Below are 23,458 nucleotides of genomic sequence, written 5' to 3' on the forward strand. Positions count from 1 at the left end.
GCTGACATCCATTTGAAACCTCTGTTCTGCAACATTGTGCACATCTGAAATTACCCAACTGGGTAACTGGAGAGATGGGTACCCTAAAGACTACTAAGGCAACATAAGAAGTCATGTTGACTCCTAGAGGAACACACAGGCAGAACACTCTTTGACATAAATTAAAGCAATGTTTTTTTGGATCTGTTTCATAAAGCAAAGGAAATAAAAGCAAAACTAAACAAATGGACCTTAATTAAAATTGAAAGTTTTTGCACAGCAAAGGAAACTATTGACAAAATAAAAAGATGATATACTGAATGAGAGAAAATATTTGCAAATTATATAAGCAATGAGATCCAATATCCAAAATACGTAAACAGCTTATACAACTCAACATCAAAAAACAACTGGTTAAAAAAAGATCTGAATAAACATTTTTCCAAAAAGGATATGCCGCTAGCCAACAGGCACATAAAAAGATGCTTAATATGGTTAATCACCAGGGAAATGCAAATCAAAACCAAAATGAGATACCACCTCACACCTGCTATAATGACTGTAATCAAAGAGAACACAAATAACAAACGTAGTTGAGGATGCAGAGAAAAGGGAACCCTCATACACTGATGGTGAGAATTGGTGCAGCTACCATGAAGAAGAGTATGGAGATTTCACAAAAAAAAACTAAAAACAGAACTGCCATATGACCCAGCGATCCCACTCCTGGGCATATATCTAGAAAATATTTTTGATTGGGTTGTTTGGTTTCTTCCTTTATAATGGGCATATATCTGAAGAAATCTCTAACTCGAAAAGATACATGCACCCGAATATTCATAGCAGTACTATTTGCAATAGCCAACACATGGAAGCAGCCTGAATGTCTGTTGACATGTGAATGGATAAAGGAGATGTGGTCACACACATGCGTGTACACACACACACACACACACACACACACACACAAGGAATATTACTCAGCTATTAAAAAGAATGAAATAATGGCATTTGCAGCAACATGGATGGATTTAAGATTATACTAAGGGAAGTAAGTCAGACGGGGAAAGGCAAATGTCATATGATATCACATATAAAAGTATATGTGGAATCTAAAAGAAAAAAGATACAAATGAATTCATTTACAAAACATAAATAAACTCACAGACATATAAAGCACACCTATGGTTACCAAAGGGGAAATGGGGCGGGGGGATGGGAGTGCTGGGGAGGATAAATTAGGAGTTTGGGATTAACATATACACACTGCTATATATAAAACAGGTAACCAACAAGGACATACTATATAGCACTCAGTATTTTGTAATGACCTATATGAGGAAAGAACCTGAAAAAGAATATATATAAACGTGAAGTGAAGTGAAAGTCGCTCAACTGTGTCCGACTCTGCGACTCCATGGACTGTAGCCCACCAGGCTCCTCTGTCCATAGAATTCTCCAGGCAAGAATACTGGAGTGGGTGGCCATTCCCCTCTCCAGGGGATCTTTCCAACTGTGTATTATATATATATATATATATGTATGTATGTATAAGGATAACTGAATCACTGTGCTATACACATGAAACAAAAAAAGTAAGACCTACCTTTTCTGCTCTCCTAGAAGTCTTTGAAGGAGTCTTTTCCTTCAAATAAACTCTCTTCAGCACCTTTCCTCTGCTGCCCTTTCCTCTGGTCCTCTCAACACTGAGAAGTCAAATCTCTCTCCCACTCGTCCCCTCCTAAGTTATGAGAGTCCTCTTCTTCTTTCCCTGATTTTCCTCTTAAAAATAAACTTTTCTGTCCTTTTCTCTCCTTAGAGAGGAGATCCTGTCAAACTCTGAATAAGTGTCTATGAGTTACACTGGAGACATTTCAAGCATCTACTTGTACAGTATTCCTTTTAACTTTCCAATACTAATAACTTCACTTACTAAGAATCCAAGATCTACAGATTCTTCTTTGTCTACTTGATGTTGGTATCAGTGATGTTTCTAGAACAGACCTCCTTTGAGTATGAAGGCTTTTGACATTTATAAGACATTTACTGGGAACAAACAGGGTTTTTCAAAATTCAGTCAGAGACTTTTCACCCCTGCCTTAGCTCACTAATGTTTGGACTCAAACCTCCAGTTTTAGAACTGCCATGTTCTCTGGACCAGGAAAAAGTAGACTTTAAACTCAATATCCACCATTCTTGTTATGCAAATAACAGAAACATAGCACACATGAGGAAAAAAAAAAAAGACCAAAACATAAAGTAAGCATTTAGAAATTGAACACTGAATATTTCCTCTGCTGTCTCCTTGGGGACACAGTACTGCATACCTTCCCATAAAAAAATCAATTCTTGCTTAAAGATGGAGGTTTGTCAGTAGACCTTTGAAATTTGGTTGCAACTTCCCTCTTCAATCTGAACCCTTTGGCATTCCTTCATTTAGAAATTCCTCACAGACTCAAGGCTGTTTCTAATGTATCTCTTTATCAAATAAATTGGGGCTTCCCTGGTGGCTCAGTGGTAAAGAATCTGCCTGCCAATACAGGAGCTGCAGGAGATGCAGGTTCAATCTATGGGTCAGGAAGATACTCTGGAGGAGGGCATGGCACCCATTCCATATTCTTGCCTGGAGAATCCCATGAACAGAGGAGCCTGGTGGGCTACAGTCCATAGGGTTGCAAAAAATCAGACTCTATTGAGGATTCATACACACACATCAAATAAACTAATAATCTAGGAAAATCCTTTATGCATTCAGGTTATTTATGTCTTCTTTGATTTCTAAAGTAATATCATCTTCTTTGAAAAGTTCATCAGGATGATGAAAAGATTTCTCAAAAAAGAGATTGCCTGGTCCAACTGCTGGTTCTGAAAATGCAATTTCTGAGAAGATTAAATAGTCCACACATGACACAGAGGAAGGACACCTGAGCCTGACGCTTCATCTCCCTCTTGTGATCTTTCCTCAGTTAACTTGATCACCAATATGTGTTGAAGAACTACAATGCTCACAGAATTTCAACCTGGTGGCTATAAGTCACTGGAAACCTTTATTTCTTTTCTACTTTAAACCTACTGCCTCTGATGAGAAGGGGATGATTTGGGCGAATTTGCAGTTCCAAATGAATGTGTAGGTAAGACCAAATCCCTGGATCACTTTCCCACCAAAGACTCACTTTGAATATACTTAGGAATAGGAGTCACTGGCAGGGGGCATCCCGTCTTTCTCTGAGAAAATTTACTTCTCTCTTTTCTGAGTTTGTGCCCTGGAAATGGTTAGTTTGCACCTCCATCTGTGGTTGACAGATGCAGAAAAGATGGAGCTAATGGTACTTGTTTAGCAGGGGGGCTGTAAGCCGCATCCAGCTGACCATCTCCCTGAAGGCAGTTGAGAAAATGACAGTCATGGTACCCAGACTGTCTCCCGACAGAAGCTGTTGTTCCTTAACCACATTTCTTTGTGTAATCCCTCCAGTTGTCACAGCAATGCCTTAACTCAGTGTCAACCAGGTCAGCTGAATGGGGATCTACTTGTGTCTGTTTTTTAAATATTTTTAGTTCACATACTTACAAAAACGTATAGTTAAGTTGCCCAAATAGCTTGGTCTTCCAGGCTTTTAAAGCAGTTGCCATGGTAACAGATGTTCCAGACAGGGACCTACAGTTTTATATTAAACTATGCTTTCCTCGACTTGCCACAAGATTCACACGGACATGCTTTGTCTTGGGGAAGGAGCTGGTGTCGGGTGGTAAACGCACAAATAGAATTCGATCTTTGTTCCCACTTTGTATTACATCTTTTTAATAAAAAAAATTCCACATTGTCCTTATAAACTTGGCCATCACATAATGTTATTTCATACCACTCCTGGAGTTTAATAAGATCTGAAAATTTTGAAGTAATAGCCATAGTAACTGAGAAGGATAAGGGGAAAAAAGCCTTAGGCTCTGTTGCCTGTTCTCCAACTACACTTCAGATAAAATTAAAACTACACAACTCCATTGACTGGTCATTTTGAAACAAAGAACAAAAGCTTAATCACATATCTAGACAGGGCAATTAAAGTCAAGACTACAGAAATCTAATTCTCTAAGCACATCCATGCATAATAACCACTTTTGGAAATGGGGTTCATACTGAAAAGCCTCTGTGTCTGTATAGAATCTTTAGTTTTTAATTATGAGACATTTCACAAAAAGAAGACGTAGGGGGCTGGGGAGGGCAACTCCAACAAACTATGGAAGGAGGCCTTTCCTCCTCCACAGACTCTGAAACTGGTAAGTTTCTAGCACCAGCTTGTAAGAAGAAAGCAGACTACTTTTCTAAAACTTCACTGCAAAACTGCTTTCTGAAGAAACATGTGGTCAAGGAGAAAGAATATGAAGGGTTACGGAATAGAGAAGATCTGGGTTCAAATATCAGCTCTGCCTCTTATCAGAACTTCACTCCAGAAGTAAGCCAGAAAGATAAAGAACATTACAGCATACTAACACATATATATGGAATTTTAAAAGGTGATAACGATAACCCTATATGCAAAACAGAAAAAGAGACACAGAAATACAGAACAGACTTTTGAACTCTGTGGGAGAAGGTGAGGGTGGGATATTTCAAAAGAACAGCATGTATACTATCTATGGTGAAACAGATCACCAGCCCAGGTGGGATGCATGAGACAAGTGCTCTGGCCTGGTGCACTGGGAAGACCCAGAGGAATCGGGTGGAGAGGGAGGTGGGAGGGGGGATCGGGATTGGGAATACATGTAAATCCATGGCTGATTCAAAGAATAAAAAAATAAAAATAAAAATAAAAATAAAAAAATTAAAAAAAAAAAAAAAAGAACTTCACTCCATGTTTGGGATAAAAAGTGTCTACTTGAAATGGATTTTCATTTAAAAATCCAGTGAGACCCCAGATGGAAAACATTCAGCCTAGTATGGTTTTAGTGAATCCTTTAGTTCATCATTTTTCCCATCTCCATTAGGAATCCTGGAGTTTAAAAGCAAGTAGTTATCTTCTCAGGGACTTTTGCAACTTGATTTTCTCATTTCTTAGGTGGGTCACAGGGGTCTCTGTGACCATACCTTGCCCAAGATTCTATGTACAGCTCAAGGGGAAATACTCATAGTCTATAAAAGAATCTCACCCAATCAAGGAACTAAATGAGATAGCCACAAATTCCTTACATTTTAAGAGAATCAGACTTCCAACAGAAAGATGAGAATGATTTCTGGATTAAATTTAGGTCCTCTGACTAGGGAACACCACAACAGACTAGACATGCAGAAGTTTATTCAAGGAAATATCTGTGGAAAAATGGGGAGGGACGAACCTGACCCTAAGGGAAGGACAGAGGAAAAGAAGGAAAGAAGGACTTTTGGGTGGAAGCTTCCTAGATTGCCATGCAATCAAGGAGAGTGCATCTAGAACTTCAGGGAGTCTTCAAGCCAAAGTCAGCCAAGTCAGTTCAGTTAAGTCGCTCAGTCGTGTCCGACTCTTTGCAACCCCATGGACTGCAGCACGCCAGGCCTCCCTGTCCATCACCAATTCCCGGAGTTTACTCAAACTCATGTCCATTGAGTCAGGGATGCCATCCAACCATCTCATCCTCTGTCGTCCCCTTCTCCTCCTGCCTTCAATCTTTCTCAGCATCAGGGTCTTTTCAAATGAGTCAGTTCTTCGCATCAGGAGGCCAAAGTATTGGAGTTTCAGCTTCAGTCCTTCCAATGAATATTCAGGACTGATTTCCTTCAGGATGGACTGGTTGGATCTCCTTGCTGTCCAAGGGACTCTCAAGAATATTCTACAACACCACAGTTCAAAAGCATCAACTTTGGCGCTCAGCTTTCTTTATATTCCAACTCTCACATCCACACATGACTACTGGAAAAACCATAGCCTTGACTAGACAGACCTTCGTTGGCAAAGTAATGTCTCTGCTTTTTAATATGCCGTCTAGGTTGGTCATAGCTTTTCTTCCAAGGAGTAAGCGTCTTTTAATTTCAACCATTAGCCATTAGAGGTCTCTTATTTGCCAGGATGGATCTCAGTATCCTGGCCGTGTTTAGCCTCATAACATATCTGAGAGGGGAAATCTAATGACTTCTACAGCTCCCCAATTGGGTTTCATATTTTCTCCAGCTATAGAACAGCCTTAAATTAAAACTTGGGTGGTTCAAGAAGGATTACTTACATATATTTATAAAGTCAATCTCTCAATTAAGAAAGTTTTTGTATGAAGCAAGCTATGCACAAGCAGAGCTGCTGATGACATTGACTTTTCACTATCTGGAACACTTGCAACAGCTAAAAGACATTCTTTCACGGCTGAGTAAACACCTACTATTGAGGCCCCTCATACCCTTGCCTTTCTCCATATCTTTGCTGTAAGAAGCCTTCCTCCTCAGCTACCTTGAGAGCTCCTTGTACCCTGAACCTCCTCCTGGCTTCTGTCCCAACTTACCAAAGAGTTTAGACCAAAGTGATTTATCTTCAAGGACACTGGACTCATAGGAGTATAAGTGAATCCTCACTGCTATGATAGATAAATTCATTAAGCTCAGTGGCTTCACACAGTTGAAATTTATTTTTTGTATATCCAACAATCCATGCAGGTAATCATCAGGTAGCCTTCAACACAAGGAGTCAGGGACCTCTGCTTGGTCAATTCCTAGGGGTTGGGGATCTTCTCTTCTAAACAGTAAATAGAAAATAAGAGAATGTTGGAATCACTGGGGTAAAATTTTTATGGGTAAAGCCTGGACATGGGATCTATCCCTTCCATAAATATCTATTGACAAGAACAAATTCCATAGCTACATCCAGCTGCAAGGGAGGCTGGGAATTGTGATTCATCTGTATCCTCCAGACCAAGAAGAAGATTTGGTTTGTCCCTAGTCATTTCTGCTAAGGTCCTACACTGGGATCCTAGAACTGGGCTCTCAGGTAACTGAGTTACTATCCATCTGTGCAACAGGACTGAGTTTAAAAGTTTTGCTTTAAAAGATTTCTGAGGTTGGCTTTTCTTTGGGAAGACCCCCTGGAGGAGGAAATGGCAACCCACTCCAGTATTTTTGCCTGGAAAATTCCATGGACAGAGCAGCCTGGTGGGCTACAGTCCCTGGGGTCGCAGAGAACTGAGTAACTGCACATGCAAGAGGCTGGCTTCAGAACCTAATAAGAAGACCATGAGCTGCCTGGGGGCTCAGCCTTGGACACTTAGAAAATGTTGTTACGTGGAAAATTCCTGTAAGAAAGTGGATTTGGGGTTATAAACAGCCTATTTATCAACAAAATAAGAAAGTCTATCCATAAACTAGGAGTTAAATATATGTGTCAGCATAAGTATCCATTAAATGTGAATTTGGATATCAGGCAATTGGTTTTCACCCTCTAACAAGATTAAATTCTTACCATAAGATGAGTTGCTCAAAGACATGTTAGAAAGTGACTAACCATGGTCATTTGAGGATTTTCTTGTGCAACATACAATCTGTTAAAAACACCACGACATTGATCTTTAGTGGTCTTTGGAACAGTACAGACTGACTAAAAATATTGTCTTCCACTAACCTCCAATTAGGCAACATGTTTTATGAGAATCAAATTTTTGGACCCCATTTATTGCATTATGGTGAAATTTTATTTCATGTTCTTACACATATGCAAATATGCCATTTTGAACATATGCTTGGAGAGAAGGCAAAAGACTGCTGGCACCCTGGTCACTTAGCTCAGACAACAAACAATGGAATCTTTTTTTAAATCTGAATCAGAGCTTCTTGCTTTGAAGATGACAAGCAGCTCTTCCTAATTCCCGAACAACATAATCCTGCATTGCACTGTCCATTTATTTTCTTAATCCATTTCTTTATATTTACTGGAAGATAATTACTTTACAATATTCTGATGGCCTCTGTCATACATCAACATGAACCGGCCATGGGCATACATGGGTCCCCTCCCTCCTGAACTCCCCCTCTCTGCCTTGTCCATTTTAGAGGATAGACAATACCGTGTGCTTACAAATTAAAATCAGGAAATTTTAGGTCTGCTAAGAAGTTGAACAATACAATCCTGATTAGAGAAATATGCAAAGACTGCCTTCCAGATGTACTTTGCATTTACAAAATATTTCCATAACACTTAAAGACACATGGACATAAATGATATTGTATTTGCCGTGTCTGCATTTATTCTCATGAAATTGGATCAGAGATTAATTTCAGGGGGTGGTAGAAAGAGCTCTGATATAGGAGTCCAGAGTTCTTGAATTCTTGACTCAGCTCTGCATTTACTAGCTGTGTAATTTTGAATAAGTTACCTAACTTCTCTGGGCTCTGGTTTCCTCCACTGTAAAACTGATACCTTGATTAAATGACATAGCCAACATACAGTATATCTCTAACCTTTCTGAGTCTCCATTTCCACAAATAGAAAACTGCATATAAAATTACTACCCTTTTTCAATCTTAGGGCTGTCTCAAGAATAAAAGAAAAAATATACAGAAAAGAACTTTGGAAATTACAGAGTGATAGGCAAATGTAAGATGTTTTAAAGAAAAATAAGCACATTCGTAATATCCAAATCTCTTGCAAACTTATTTAGTCTAGACCCAAGGATAGATACAGTGGAGTTTAAGATTCAGCTATGTTGATCCATCTAATCATCATTTCTAAAATTGAGAGTTATTTCCATTTTTGACAAGCTGTGGAAGATAGCCTAAAAGTCCAAAAAGGAAATTTTAAAAATTCTTGAGATAAAGGAAAATGGGAACACCTTGATCCAAAATCTATGTGATGCAGCAAAAGCAGTTTTAAGAGGGAAACTCAAGACATAGTCCCACATCAGGAAATAAGAAAAATATTAATTAAATAATCTAAGCTAACACCTAAAGAAACTAGATAAAAAACAACAAGCAAAGCCCAAAATTTACTACAAGGAAGGAAATAATAAAGATCAGAGCATAAATTAATAAAGACTTAAAAAAAACAAACGAGAAAGATTAACTAAGCTGAAAGCTGATTCTTTGAAAAGACAAAGCTTACAAACCTCTAGCCAGACCTCATTAAGGAAAAAATAGAGAGAGAGCCCAAATAAATAAAATCAGAAATGCAGCAGAAGTTACAACCTATACCATAAAAATATGAAGGATTATAAGAAATTACTATGACTCGTACATGCCACAAATAGGACAATGTAGAAGGAATGGATAAATTCCTAGAAATGTGCAGTGATTTTGGAGCCCAAAAATATAAAGTCTGTCACTCTTTCCACTGTTTCCCCATCTATTTGCCATGGAGTGATGGGACCAGATGCCATGTTCTTAGTTTTCTGAATGTTGAGTTTTAAACCAACTTTTATACTCTCCTCTTTCATTTTCATCAAGAGCCTCTTTAGTTCTTCTTCGCTTTCTGCCATAAGGGTGGTGTCATCTGCATAATGAGGTTATTGATGTTTCTCCCAGCAATCTTGATTCCAGCTTGTACTTCATCCAGCCCAGCGTTTTTTATGATGTACTCTGCATATAAGTCAAATAAGCAGGGTGACAATATACAGCCTTGACGTACTCCTTTCCCTATTTGGAATCAGTCTGTTGTCCCATGTCCAGTTCTAACTGTTGCTTCCTGACCTGCATAAAGTAGGAAGTCAAGAAATGCCTAGAGTAACAGGAAAATTTGACCTTGGAGTACAGAATGAAGCAGGACAAAGGCTAATGGAGTTCTGCCAAGAGAACACACTGATCATAGCAAACACCCTCTTCCAACAACACAAGAGAAGACTCTACACATGGACATCACCAGATGCTCAATACCAAAATCAGATTGATTATATTCTTTGCAGCCAAAGATGGGGAAGCTCTACAGAGTCAGCAAGAACAAAGCAGGGAAAACCACTAGACCATTCAGGTATGACCTAAATCAAATCCCTTACGATTATACAGTGGAAGTGAAAAATAGATTCAAGGGATTAGATCTGATACCAAACATGTAAAGAAGTGTCAATACCTCTCTTCTTGAACTATCCCAGAAAACTGAAGAAGGAACATGTCTGAACTCATTCTACAAAGCTAGCATCACCCTGATTCCAAAACTAGACAATGACACCACAGAAAAGATAATTATAGGCTAATATCACTGATGAACATAGACACAAAACTGCTCAACAAAATATCAGCAAATCAAATTCAATAATATATTCAAAGTGTATTCATCATGATCAAAGGGATGCAAGGATGGTTCAATATTTGCAAATCAGTCAATGTGAAACATCACCTTAACAAAATGAAGAATAAAAATCATATGATGATCTCAACGGATACAGGAAAATTTTTCACAAAATTCAACATCTATTTATGAGTTAAAAACTCTCAGCAAAGTCTGTATAGAAGGAACACACCTCAACATAATGAAGGTCATATATAACAAACCCACAGCCAACATCACATTCCATGGTCAAAAAGTAAAAGCAGGTGGGAGGGGGGTTCAGGATGGGGAACACATGTAAATCCATGACTGATTCATATCAACGTATGGCAAAAACCACTTTAATATTGTAAAGTAATTAGCCTCCAACTAAAATAAATAATTTTTTTAAAAAAGTAAAAGCATTTCCTCTAAGATCAGAAACAAGACAAGGATGACCACTCTCATCACTTTGATTCAGCATAATATTGGAAGTCCTGACTGAAGCAATCAGACAAGCAAAAAATTAAAAGGAATCCAAATTGGAAAGGAAGAAGTAACTGCTATTTGTAGAGGACATGGCACTACATAGAGAAAACCCTAAAGATGCCATCAAAAAACTATTAGAACTAATAAATAAATTCAGTAACTTTTCAGGAAACAAAATTAATATACAGAAATCAGTTGTGTTTCTATACACTAATAACAAACTATCAGAAGGAAAAATTAATAAAATAATCCCATTTACAATTGCATCAAAAAAAGTAAATACCTAGGAATAACCTAGCCAAGGAAATAAAAGACTTGTACACTGAAAACTATAAAGCACTGATAAAAGAAATTGAAGATGACACAAACAGGTGGAAAGATATACTGTGTTCATGAATTGGAAGGATTAACATTGTTAAAATGGCCATAATACTCAAGGCAATCTAGAGATTCAATGCTATCCTTATCAAAATATCAATGGCATTTTTCACAGAACTAGAATCAAGAATCCTAAAGTTGGTAGGGAACCACAAAAGATCCCAAATATCCAAAACAATCTTAAGAAAAAAGAACAAAGTTGGAGGTATCATACTCTCTGATTTCAAACTATACTCCAAAGCTACAGTAATCGAAAAAATATGTTACTGGCACAAAAACAGTCACATAGATCAACAGAATACAATGGCAAGCCCAGAAAGAAACCCATGCTTATATGGTCAATTAATATACAACTGGGGCTTCCCAGGTGATGCAGTGGTAAAGAATCTACCTGACAATGCAGGAGATGCCAGAAATATGAGTTTGATCCCTGGGTCAGGAAGTTCCCCTGAAGTAGGAAATGGCAACCCGCTCCAGTATTCTTGCCTGGAAAATTTCATGGACAGTGGGGCCTGCCAGGCTACAGTCCATGGGGTCACAAAGAATCAGACACAACTGAGCATACACACGAAAACAAATCTATAATAACAGAGGCAAGAATATACAATGGGGAAAAGACAGCATTTTCAATAAACAGTATTGGAAAAACTATAGAGCTATATAAGCAACAGTTAGAACTGGACATGGAACAACAGACTGGTTCCAAATAGGAAAAGGAGTATGTCAAGGCTGTATATTGTCACCCTGTTTATTTAACTTACATGCAGAGTACATCATGAGAAACGCTGGGCTGGATGAACCACAAGCTGGAATCAAGATTGCCAGGAGAAATAATAAAATCAAATATGCAGATAACGCCACCTTTATGGCAGAAAGTGAAGAAGAACTAGAGAGCCTCTTGATGAAAGTGAAATAGGAGAGTGAAAAAGTTGGCTTAAAGCTCAACATGCAGAAAACTAAGATCATGGCATTCAGTCCCATCACTTCATGGCAAAGAGATGGGGAAACAGTGGAAACAGTATCGGACTTTATTTTTGGGGGCTCCAAAATCACTGCAGATGGTGATTGCAGCCATGAAATAAAGACGTTTACTCCCTGGAAGGAAAGTTATGACCAACCCAGATAGCGTATTAAAAAGCAGCAAGATCCTCTATGACCCACCTCCCAGAATATTGGAAATAAAAGCAAAACTAAACAAATGGGACCTAATGAAACTTAAAAGCTTTTGCACTACAAAGGAAACTATAAGTAAGGTGAAAAGACAGCCCTCAGATTGGGAGAAAATAATAGCAAATGAAGGAACAGACAAAGGATTAATCTCAAAAATATACAAGCAACTCCTGCAGCTCAATTCCAGAAAAATAAATGACCCAATCAAAAAATGGGCCAAAGAACTAAACAGACATTTCTCCAAAGAAGACATACAGATGGCTAACAAACACATGAAAAGATGCTCAACATCACTCATTATCAGAGAAATGCAAATCAAAACCACAATGAGGTACCATTACACGCCAGTCAGGATGGCTGCTATCCAAAAGTCTACAAGCAATAAATGCTGGAGAGGGTGTGGAGAAAAGGGAACCCTCTTACACTGTTGGTGGGAATGCAAACTAGTACAGCCGCTATGGAAAACAGTGTGGAGATTTCTTAAAAAACTGGAAATAGAACTGCCATATGACCCAGCAATCCCACTTCTGGGCATACACACTGAGGAAACCAGATCTGAAAGAGACACGTGCACCCCAATGTTCATCGCAGCACTGTTTATAATAGCCAGGACATGGAAGCAACCTAGATGCCCATCAGCAGATGAATGGATAAGGAAGCTGTGGTACATATACACCATGGAATATTACTCAGCCGTTAAAAAGAATTCATTTGAAACAGTCTAATGAGATGGATGAAACTGGAGCCCCTTATACAGAGTGAAGTAAGCCAGAAAGATAAAGAACATTACAGCATACTAACACATATATATGGAATTTAGAAAGATGGTAATGATAACCCTATATGCAAAACAGAAAAAGAGACACAGAAATACAGAACAGACTTTTGAACTCTGTGGGAGAAGGTGAGGGTGGGATGTTTCAAAAGAACAGCATGTATACTATCTATGGTGAAACAGATCACCAGCCCAGGTGGGATGCATGAGACAAGTGCTCGGGCCTGGTGCACTGGGAAGACCCAGAGGAATCGGGTGGAGAGGGAGGTGGGAGGGGGGATCGGGATGGGGAATACGTGTAACTCTATGGCTGATTCATATCAATGTATGACAAAACCCACTGAAATGTTGTGAAGTAATTAGCCTCCAACTAATAAAAAAAAAAAAAAAATTAAAAAAAAAAGAAAGAAAGAAAAAAAAGCAGAGACATGACTTTGCCAACAAAGGTCCGTCTAGTCAAGGTTACAGTTTTTCCAGTGGTCATGTATGAATGTGAGAGTTGGACTGTGAAGAAAGCTGAGCACTGAAGAATTGATGCTTTTGAACTGTGGTATTGGAGAAGACTCTTGAGAGTCCCTTGGACTGCAAGGAGATCCAACCAGTCCATCCTAAAGGAGATCAGTCCTGGGTGTTCATTGCAAGGACTGATGCTGAAGCTGAAACTCCAGTACTTTGGCCACCTCATGCGAAGAGTTGACTCATTTGAAAAGACCCTGATGCTGAGAGGGATTGGGGGCAGGAGGAGAAGGGGACAACAGGATGAGATGGCTGGATGGCATCACCAACTCGACGGACGTGGGTTTGGGTAAACTCTGGGAGTTGGTGATGGACAGGGAGGCCTGGTGTGCTGTGATTCACAGGGTCACAAAGAGTCGGACACGACTGAGCAACTGAACTGAACTGAACTGAATAGAGCTATATGGAAAAAAATAAAGAAAGAAACTGGACCACCTTCTCACACTATACACAAAACAAACTCAAAATAGATTAAAGACTTAAATGAAAGACCTAAAATCATAAAACATCTAGAATAAAATATAGGCAGTAAGTTCCTTAGACATCAGTCTTAGCAATATATTTTTGAATCTGTTTTCCTTAGGCAAGAGAAACAAAAGCAGAATTAAACAAATGAGACTACATCAAACTAAAAAAATAAATAAATAAATAAAACTTTTGCACAGTGAAGGAAGCTATCAACAAAACAAAAAGGCAGACTATTGAATGAGAGGAGATGTTTGCAAACAACATATCCTATTGAGGATTAATATACAAAATATACAAAGAATTCATATACCTCAATATAAAAAAATATCTGATTAAAAAATGAGCAGGGTACCTAACCAAATATTTTTCCAAAGAAGACATATGGATGGCCAACAGACATATGTAAAGATGCTCAACATCACTAATCATCAGGAAAATGAAATCAAAACTACAGTGAGATATGATCTCACATCTGTCAGAATGGCTTTATGATAATGTTTATGAGAATGTAGAAAAAGGGGAAAAAAATAAATAAATAAATAAGAAAGAAAAAGAGGAATGCTCAACTTACTGTTGGTGAGATTGTAAAGTGGTATGTCCCTATCTGAAAACCGTATGGAGGTGGATGGGAGGTGTCTCCTCCCTGAAAGGCGATTTCTGCTAAATGATTGGATGGATATGAATTTCTGTGCACAGTGCATTCTGAGACTGCTCCTCATCTCTGAATATAATTATAAGAGTGTACTAACTGCATCCTGAGTCAAGCAACTGGAATTCACATGGAGGATTTCTCCCTAACTCACCAAGGACACTGGCTTGTACTGGCTGAGAAGTAAGCATCCTCTGCTCTGCTTCCTCAGAAGGGGTAACTGTGGGGCCCTCCATGATCAGGGGGCAACGCTGGGTTGAGTAATTATGTTTCAGCACAGCTGCTCTTTTCTGCAACCAAGAGACCATGAGCCTGCAGAGTTCCAATGATAGGAGACCTCCTGCATTTCCATTCAGCCATTGCACTGCAAAAAATGACTTCTGTTTGAAAAATCTAGATGTCATAAGGGCTTAAACCCACATTGTGTCTTTGGGCAGGACTGGAGAAAGATATTTTGATACTCAGAGTATCAATGCTGCCATTTGTAATTCAAAATAACATATGCTTTTTAATGACACAAAATGCCTTGTATTTTGACACAAAATGTCTTGTATTTTGACACAAAATGCTGGGATGTTGCTATTCTGATTGTAAACTTCCTGACATAATATTGGGTTGGCCAAATAGTTCATTCAGGTTTTTGCTAAGATGGTATGGAAAAACCCAAATGAACTTTTTGGCCAACCCAAATACAAAAAGCCAAACTTTTCTCTATTTTAGTGGATTTCTATTTAGGTTTTTTTTTTTTTTTAATTATTTCAAGGAAATGAGAGATTGTTTTTCTGTCTACTTTGCTGGTTGCAAAAGCATATATGTAACCCTTGTATTAGGTAATCTATCTATATGCAGATTAGGAAAAAAAACAGGAAAGATAGATTTTTTTTTTCCTACCTGGCCCTCTCAGTCTGCCTTAGCCAGGTCCACTCATTTTAAAATGAAATCAATACCAACAGCAAACTTAAATTAATAAATACAAAATGGGTAAAGTTTCACACAATGTGCCTTGGAGAAATAACATTTCTGAATGTGATCACACTGTAAGAACAAAATTGGTAGTTTAAATTCTAATTCTAGTATAAGTTCTATAATTCTAACTGGTAGTATAAATTCAGCCTATAAATATTTATGTTGAATACTATATTATTTAATAAACTTGCTAACCACTCTTCTGATTTTATTTAGCCTGCTTTTAAATTTTAACCAGAGATAGGAACGCATCCATTTGCAATGCAGGAAACACGGGTTCAGTCCCTGAGTGGGGAAGGTCTCCTGGAGAAGGGAATAGCAACTACTCCAGTATCCTTGCCTGGGAAACCTCATGGACAGAGGAGCCTGGCAGGCTACAGTCCATGGGGTCGCAAAGAGTCAGACAGGACTCAGCGACTAAACAGCAACAACAAAAAAGTGTTCAGACAAATATAAAATGCTAGCATTCAAAGAGTAGTCAATGGACAAAGTACAGTTTTCATCCTCATAAAGGTGGCCTGCCCTTCTAAATCCCCTGTATGCAGTTTAGCCTGTATGCAGTTTCTTAGGACTCTGCTTTTTTTTTTTTTTTTTAATTTTTTTATTAGTTGGAGGCTAATTACTTCACAACATTTCAGTGGGTTTTGTCATACATTGATATGAATCAGCCATAGATTTACACTTATTCCCCATCCCGATCCCCCCTCCCATCTCCCTCTCCACCCGATTCCTCTGGGTCTTCCCAGTGCACCAGGCCCGAGCACTTGTCTCATGCATCCCACCTGGGCTGGTGATCTGTTTCACCATAGATAGTATACATGCTGTTCTTTTGAAATATCCCACCCTCACCTTCTCCCACAGAGTTCAAAAGTCTGTTCTGTATTTCTGTGTCTCTTTTTCTGTTTTGCATATAGGGTTATCGTTACCATCTTTCTAAATTCCATATATATGTGTTAGTATGCTGTAATGTTCTTTATCTTTCTGGCTTACTTCACTCTGTATAATGGGCTCCAGTTTCATCCATCTCATTAGAACTGATTCAAATGAATTCTTTTTAACGGCTGAGTAATATTCCATGGTGTATATGTACCACAGCTTCCTTATCCATTCATCTGCTGATGGGCATCTAGGTTGCTTCCATGTCCTGGCTATTATAAACAGTGCTGCGATGAACATTGGGGTGCATGTGTCTCTTTCAGATCTGGTTTCCTCAGTGTGTATGCCCAGAAGTGGATTGCTGGGTCATATGGCAGTTCTATTTCCAGTTTTTTAAGGAATCTCCACACTGTTTTCCATAGTGGCTGTACTAGTTTGCATTCCCACCAACAGTGTAAGAGGGTTCCCTTTTCTCCACACCCTCTCCAGCATTTATTGCTTGTAGACTTTGGATAGCAGCCATCCTGACTGGCGTGTAATGGTACCTCATTGTGGTTTTGATTTGCATTTCTCTGATAATGAGTGATGTTGAGCATCTTTTCATGTGTTTGTTAGCCATCTGTATGTCTTCTTTGGAGAAATGTCTGTTTAGTTCTTTGGCCCATTTTTTGATTGGGTCATTTATTTTTCTGGAATTGAGCTGCAGGAGTTGCTTGTATATTTTTGAGATTAATCCTTTGTCTGTTTCTTCATTTGCTATTATTTTCTCCCAATCTGAGGGCTGTCTTTTCACCTTACTTATAGTTTCTTTGTAGTGCAAAAGCTTTTAAGTTTCATTAGGTCCCATTTGTTTAGTTTTGCTTTTATTTCCAATATTCTGGGAGGTGGGTCATAGAGGATCTTGCTGTGATTTATGTCGGAGAGTGTTTTGCCTATGTTCTCCTCTAGGAGTTTTATAGTTTCTGGTCTTACATTTAGATCTTTAATCCATTTTGAGTTTATTTTTGTGTATGGTGTTAGAAAGTGTTCTAGTTTCATTCTTTTGCAAGTGGTTGACCAGTTTTCCCAGCACCACTTGTTAAAGAGGTTGTCTTTTTTCCATTGTATATCCTTGCCTCCTTTGTCAAAGATAAGGTGTCCATAGGTTCGTGGATTTATCTCTGGGCTTTCTATTCTGTTCCATTGGTCTATATTTCTGTCTTTGTGCCAGTACCACACTGTCTTGATGACTGTGGCTTTGTAGTAGAGTCTGAAGTCAGGCAGGTTGATTCCTCCAGTTCCATTCTTCTTTTTCAAGATTACTTTGGCTATTCGAGGTTTTTTGTATTTCCATACAAATTGTGAAATTCTTTGGTCTAGTTCTGTGTAAAATACCGTTGGTAGCTTGATAGGGATTGCATTGAATCTATAGATTGCTTAGGGTAGAATAGCCATTTTGACAATAGGACTCTGCTTTAAGAAAGGTACTTATTACCCAAGGAACTGCAAACATAATGCATGTGATAGTCACATTTATAGTTTGCTTATGTCATTTTATTAACCAGAAGCTTAAACTTCAAACTGCAAACCGCATACAAATTGTAACCCACAGTTGTTTCCTGGATCAGACTTTTAAAGGTGAAATCCCCATTGTCCCTAATTCAGACTCTTTTACTCTTGACTAAGAGGTAATCTCCTTGGTGTTTAACAGGAGGCAATGGCTTGGGAATTCTCTCCCATTTCAAGTGCACACAGAATTGCTACTGCCTTTTATAAAAGTTGTGCATAAGCCTGGATACAAAACAAGCCCTATAGGAAAAAAAGAGTCCAGTGAATTCAAGGAAAGTGCAAATAACCTCAAGGCCTAGTCTTTCCTTTTCTGAGAACTAATAAGTGAATCTTATGAATCTGGACCAAAAAAATCCCACTGAAGTGAAGCTTTGAGAAACATTTGTGCTGATGATGACAGCATTTTCATGGTAATTCGTCAATGTTCTTACAAAGCAATGGTAATTTACTCCAGCAAAATCCAGCTAATAGCCCTGTAGATTTGAGGCCTTCTTCCAGGAGGCCACATGCACGCCACCCTAGTGCCTGCAGACTCCATCACCACCCAAGAATTCCAAGCTAAACTGTGTTGTTCAGTCACTAAATTGCATCTGACTGTTTGCGACATCATGGACTGCAGCACGCCAGTCTTCCCTGTCTATCACTATCTCCCAGAGTTTGCTCAAACTTATGTCCATCGAGTCAGGGATGCCACCCAACCATCTCGTCCTCTGCTGTCCACTTCTCCTCCTTCAATCTTTCCCAGCATCAGGGTCTTTTCTAATGAGTCAGCTCTTCTCATCAGGTGGCCAAAGTATAGCTTCAGCTTCAGCATCAGTCCTTCCAATAAGTATTCAGAACTGCTTTCCTTTAGGAATGACTGGTTTGATCTCCTTGCAGCCCAAGAGACTCTCAAGAGTCTTTTCCAACACCACAGTTTTAAAACATCAACTCTTCAGTGCTCAACCTTCTTTATCATCCAATTGAACTGGAAAGATAGATTTTCAGGTATGGTCCATCCATACGTGACTACTGGAAAAACCATAGCTTCAACTATATGGACCTTTGTCGGCAAAGTGATGTCTCTGCTTTTTCATATACTGTCTAGGGCTGAACATCTGGAATATCCAGGCTTGATTTTTCCATGTCACAATTTCAAAGCCAGTGCCCAGTATGGGAAGCCCAACTGGGGTTAGAGGGAGTGGGGAGTTGGGGGAGGAAAGGGGCAGAAGACACAGCGTTTTGATTGTCAGACTCTGAGAGGCCTTAACCTGACAGCTATCTTTCTGAGCAGAAACAAGACTAAAACAAAAAAGCAAATTGTAAAAGACATCTATCAGTACCATTCACTTCCTTTTCTGATTCTGACGAAAACACACATTCATTATAGATTTTTAAAAAACAGAAAGACTTCAAAAGGGACAAAATCATCAATAATTTTATCCAGATGTTTTTACCCAGATATCTTTTATCCAGATACAGTTCCTTCCAGTTTTTCTCAATGCAGATTTTAATTACTCTATGCAACTTTATGGGCTTCCCAGGTGGCACCGGTAGTAAAGAACCTGCCTGTCAATGTAGGAGCAGTAAGAGACATGGGTTCAATCCCTGTGTCAGGACGATCGCCTGGAGGAGGGCACGGCAACCCACTCCAGTATTCTTGCCTGGACAGTTCCATGGACAGAGCAGTCCAGTGGGTCACAAAGCGTTGGGCACAACTGAATCGACTTGGCACATATGTAACTTTATTGTATACAAGTACTTTTTTGAAAATAAGATTCTTCTAGTCACAGAATATCACTATCTCTGGGCACCTGTAAGTTACAGAATGTTCATATTACTAGACAACTTAAGTGGTTTCAATTACTGCAAAACTAAACAGAACAATGTAGTGACAACCCTCGTACAGAAATCTTGGTCTCACACTCTATTTTCTTAAGAAAGATTCTCAGAAGCGATGAAAGGTATCGATGGATATGGACATTTCAATATACTTGATGCATAAAATTGAGCCAGGAATTCCCTGGCAGTCCAGTGACTAGAACTCCATGCTCTTATTTTCTGACAGATTCAAACCCAGGTCAAGAAACTAACATTCCACAAATCTCATGGAGTAGTCAAAAATAAAAAAATTAAATTTGAAAACTTAAAAATTGAATGAAATTAGATAAAAAATAATAAAAATTGAGCCAAACTGCTTTCCAGAAAAGTTGTAGCAATTAGACAATCTATTCAACAGCAAAGTAAGAGTCTCATATTAATGTACTTTCATCAACATTGAGCTTTTAATCTGTGGTAAGTTCAGGTCAAAACTCGCTTTTGTAGTTTATGCATACACAATACATTATGTATGGCTTTGGTTTGCTATAAAGTCAACATATTTGGAAAGCCATGGGAAACAGAGTGACCTCCAAGAACATACAATATACTGAAAGCAAAGCAGCTTGCCTGGGGTCATCTGACCATTTAACCATGAATTTGGGACTAAAAACCAAGAATTCTTCTAATTCCCAACCCAGTTCCTAAGCAGTAGCAACTTTCAGTAAAAATAAAACCAATTTAAAAATGTGGAGACAATGGGGAGACAGGAGATACTTTTCATTGCTGCTTGGTAAATAATTTTTTAAATTAATTTATTTATTTTAATTGGAGGCAAATTACTTTACAATATTGTGGTGGGTTTTGCCACACATCGACATGAATCAGCCACAGGTGTGCATGTGTCCCCCCATTCTGAACCCCTCCCTCCTTCCTCCCCACCCCACCCCTCTGGGTGGTCCCAGAGGACCAGCTTTGAGTGTCCTGCTTCATGCATCGAACTTGCACTGGTCATCTATCTTTACATACGGTAATATACATGTTTCAGTGCTATTCTTGCTTGGTAAATAAACTTTTTCCTCATTGAATTTTCATATCTTTGCAGCACTGCCCCAGACCAGCAAGCCTGCTACCCAGCAGTTCACCAGTCATCACTTTCCAGCTCTCGGAGAGGGTCCTTTGGGAGGAGAGGAGTCACAGACTGCAGATCTTATGTTTCAGAATTAACCACAGGAGTGTCATTAGGAAACTCAGTCTAGCCTGAAGATACCTCATGACAATCTAAAATCAAATACCAGTGAGTCTTCCCTGCCTCTGTGCATGCATGTTCAGATGTGTCCATCTCTTTGTGACCTCATGGACTGTAGCTTGCCAGGCTCTTCTGTCCATGGAATTTTCCAGGCAAGATTACTGGAGTGGGTTGCCATTTCCTTCTCCAGGGGATCTTCCCAGGGATCGAACCCACATCGCTTACATCATTCTACATTGACTGGCTGTGTATTGAACAGCTTCAGTCGTCTGACTCTTTGCAACCCCATGGACAGTAACCGGCCAGGCTCCTCTGTGCATAGGATTCTCCAGGCAAGAACACTGGAGTGGGTTGCCATCCTCTCCTCATTGACAGGCAGATTATTTACCACTGATGAAAGGCATCTTCTTTCTGGTCTGCTGAGAACACTTACTCTTGGAGCCATCATGTAAGAAGCCTGACTGCCCTCACTGAGGAGCCCCTATTGAGGAAGTCTACATCCTGTTGAGAAGCCCCAGGGAGATGCACTGATGGACAGTCCCTGATGAACCCGGTCTTCCAGTCAGCCCGGGCGCCAGGCATGTGAGGGAGGGGCTTCCAGACCGTTTCAGTCCACAGCCATCTGAGTCGGTCTCAGTCTTCATGACTTTCCGCTAACGCCCCAGACTTCATGGAGCAGAAGCAAGCCATCCCCACTGTGCTTCGGCTGAACTCCTGACTCACACAACGAGTGTAATAAAATGACACTTTTATTCATTGTATTAAGAGCAATTGGTGATACAGAAATAAGTCATACCTTATTCCAGTAGTAAGATCATCAAGGCTTCCTGCGTAGCTCAGTCGGTAAAGTATCTGCCCGCAATGCAGGAGACCTGGGTTCAAGTCCTGGGTCAGGAAGTTCCCTCGGAGAAGAAAATGGCAACCCGCTCCAGTATGCTTGCCTGGAGAAACCCAGGGACAGAGAAGCCTGGTGGGCAACAGTTCATGGGATCGCAAGAGTCGGACATGACTTAGTGCTATCTTTTTGCTTTTTTTTTTCATTCAAGTAATAAGCTGGAATACCTCTCCCCTGCTCCCCTATCCCTTAGCCTCCCCACCCTCCTGTTCCATTGCATTATTGCTATGGACTAATTTTTGTGTCCCACCACCACCTCCAAATTACATGTTAAAATTCTAATGCCCAGTATTATGGTTTTAGGACGTGAAGCCTTTGGGGTGATTAGGTCATCAGAGTGAAGCCTCATGAATGGCGTAATGCCCTCATGAAAGGGCACCAGAGAGGTCCCCTTCCACCCTGTGGGGACACAGCAAGAAGTCAGCAGTCTACAACCTGCAAGAGGGCTTCCCCCAGAACTTGACTATGCTGCACCCTGATCTCTGAATTCCAGGCTCCAGAACTGTGAGAAATAAATTTCTGCTGTTTATAAGCCACACAGATTATGGTATTTTGTTTAACAGCCTGAATGGACTAAGACAATTATTCTCCATCTTTTCCTTTCCCATCTTCAGCCCATGAGCTACCAGGTCTCCTACTTTTCTTTCAAAAGTCTCTGAAGATTTTTGAGCATTCATAACAATATTGAATATTAATATTTTTGATGACTGCATTGACAAAGAGACTTGGAAGTCACTTTGGAGCGCATGAGAATATCTAGAAATGGACTTTTCAGTTGACATTAAAATGTCTGTGACATTTTCTCTGCTCTTTTCTATTTGTCATCCATTTCCTATCCCAGATCCTGCTACCTAGCCACGTCTTTTTTTAAATTAATTTTTGTTAGAGTATAGTTGCTTAACAATGTTGCTTTACTTTCTGCTGTATAGCAAAGTGAATCCATGTATTGAATGTAAAGAATTCCCAGAAGCTTCTATTACTCAATCAAATTAACAGTTAACAGAGGTCAATTTCAGTTAAAATAGTAAAATAAGCTACCATTTGTTGAGTGTAGTGCTAAGCACTTTATCCACATTTTCTTAGCATCATAACCATATGAGGTAAGTCTTATTAAACCCATTTTACTGAAGGGGAAACTGTGACTTAAAGAGTAACACGGCTCCTACATGGTAAAGCTAGAATTTGAATCCAGAGTCATAGGACCTCAAATCCAATTCTCAACTACTGCATTAGTAGCTTTCAAGCCTTCTGGCCATGCCCCATGGTGGGAAAAAAAAAAATGCATCTTACATCATAGCCAATGAACACCGACACACATGAACTAGAAGTGTCAGCAAGCAATAAATACCTTACCAGGTACACAACATACTGATCTTCTCTATTCTTTTTGGTCTAGTTCTCATTTTTAAAATGTAGTTGTGTGTCTTAGTTGCTCAGTTCAGTTCAGCCGCTCAGTCGTGTCCGACTCTTTGCAACCCCATGGACTGCAGCACACCAGGCCTCCCTGTTCATCACCACC

General features: G+C 39.4%; 1 long non-coding RNA gene across 3 annotated transcripts in view; it reads right to left on the minus strand.

The window, feature by feature from the left end:
* Nucleotides 1-21,981, minus strand: part of LOC122423545 — a 149,003-nt gene extending 127,022 nt beyond the window's left edge. For all 3 annotated transcript variants that reach the window (XR_006264173.1, XR_006264174.1, XR_006264172.1), the window contains exon 1: nt 21,841-21,981. This is a non-coding gene — a long non-coding RNA (uncharacterized LOC122423545). The remainder of the gene's footprint in view (nt 1-21,840) is intronic.
* Between the last annotated feature and the right edge of the window lie 1,477 nt (nt 21,982-23,458).

This window comes from Cervus canadensis, chromosome 21 (assembly GCF_019320065.1).
Source record: "Cervus canadensis isolate Bull #8, Minnesota chromosome 21, ASM1932006v1, whole genome shotgun sequence".
Lineage (NCBI taxonomy): Eukaryota > Metazoa > Chordata > Mammalia > Artiodactyla > Cervidae > Cervus > Cervus canadensis.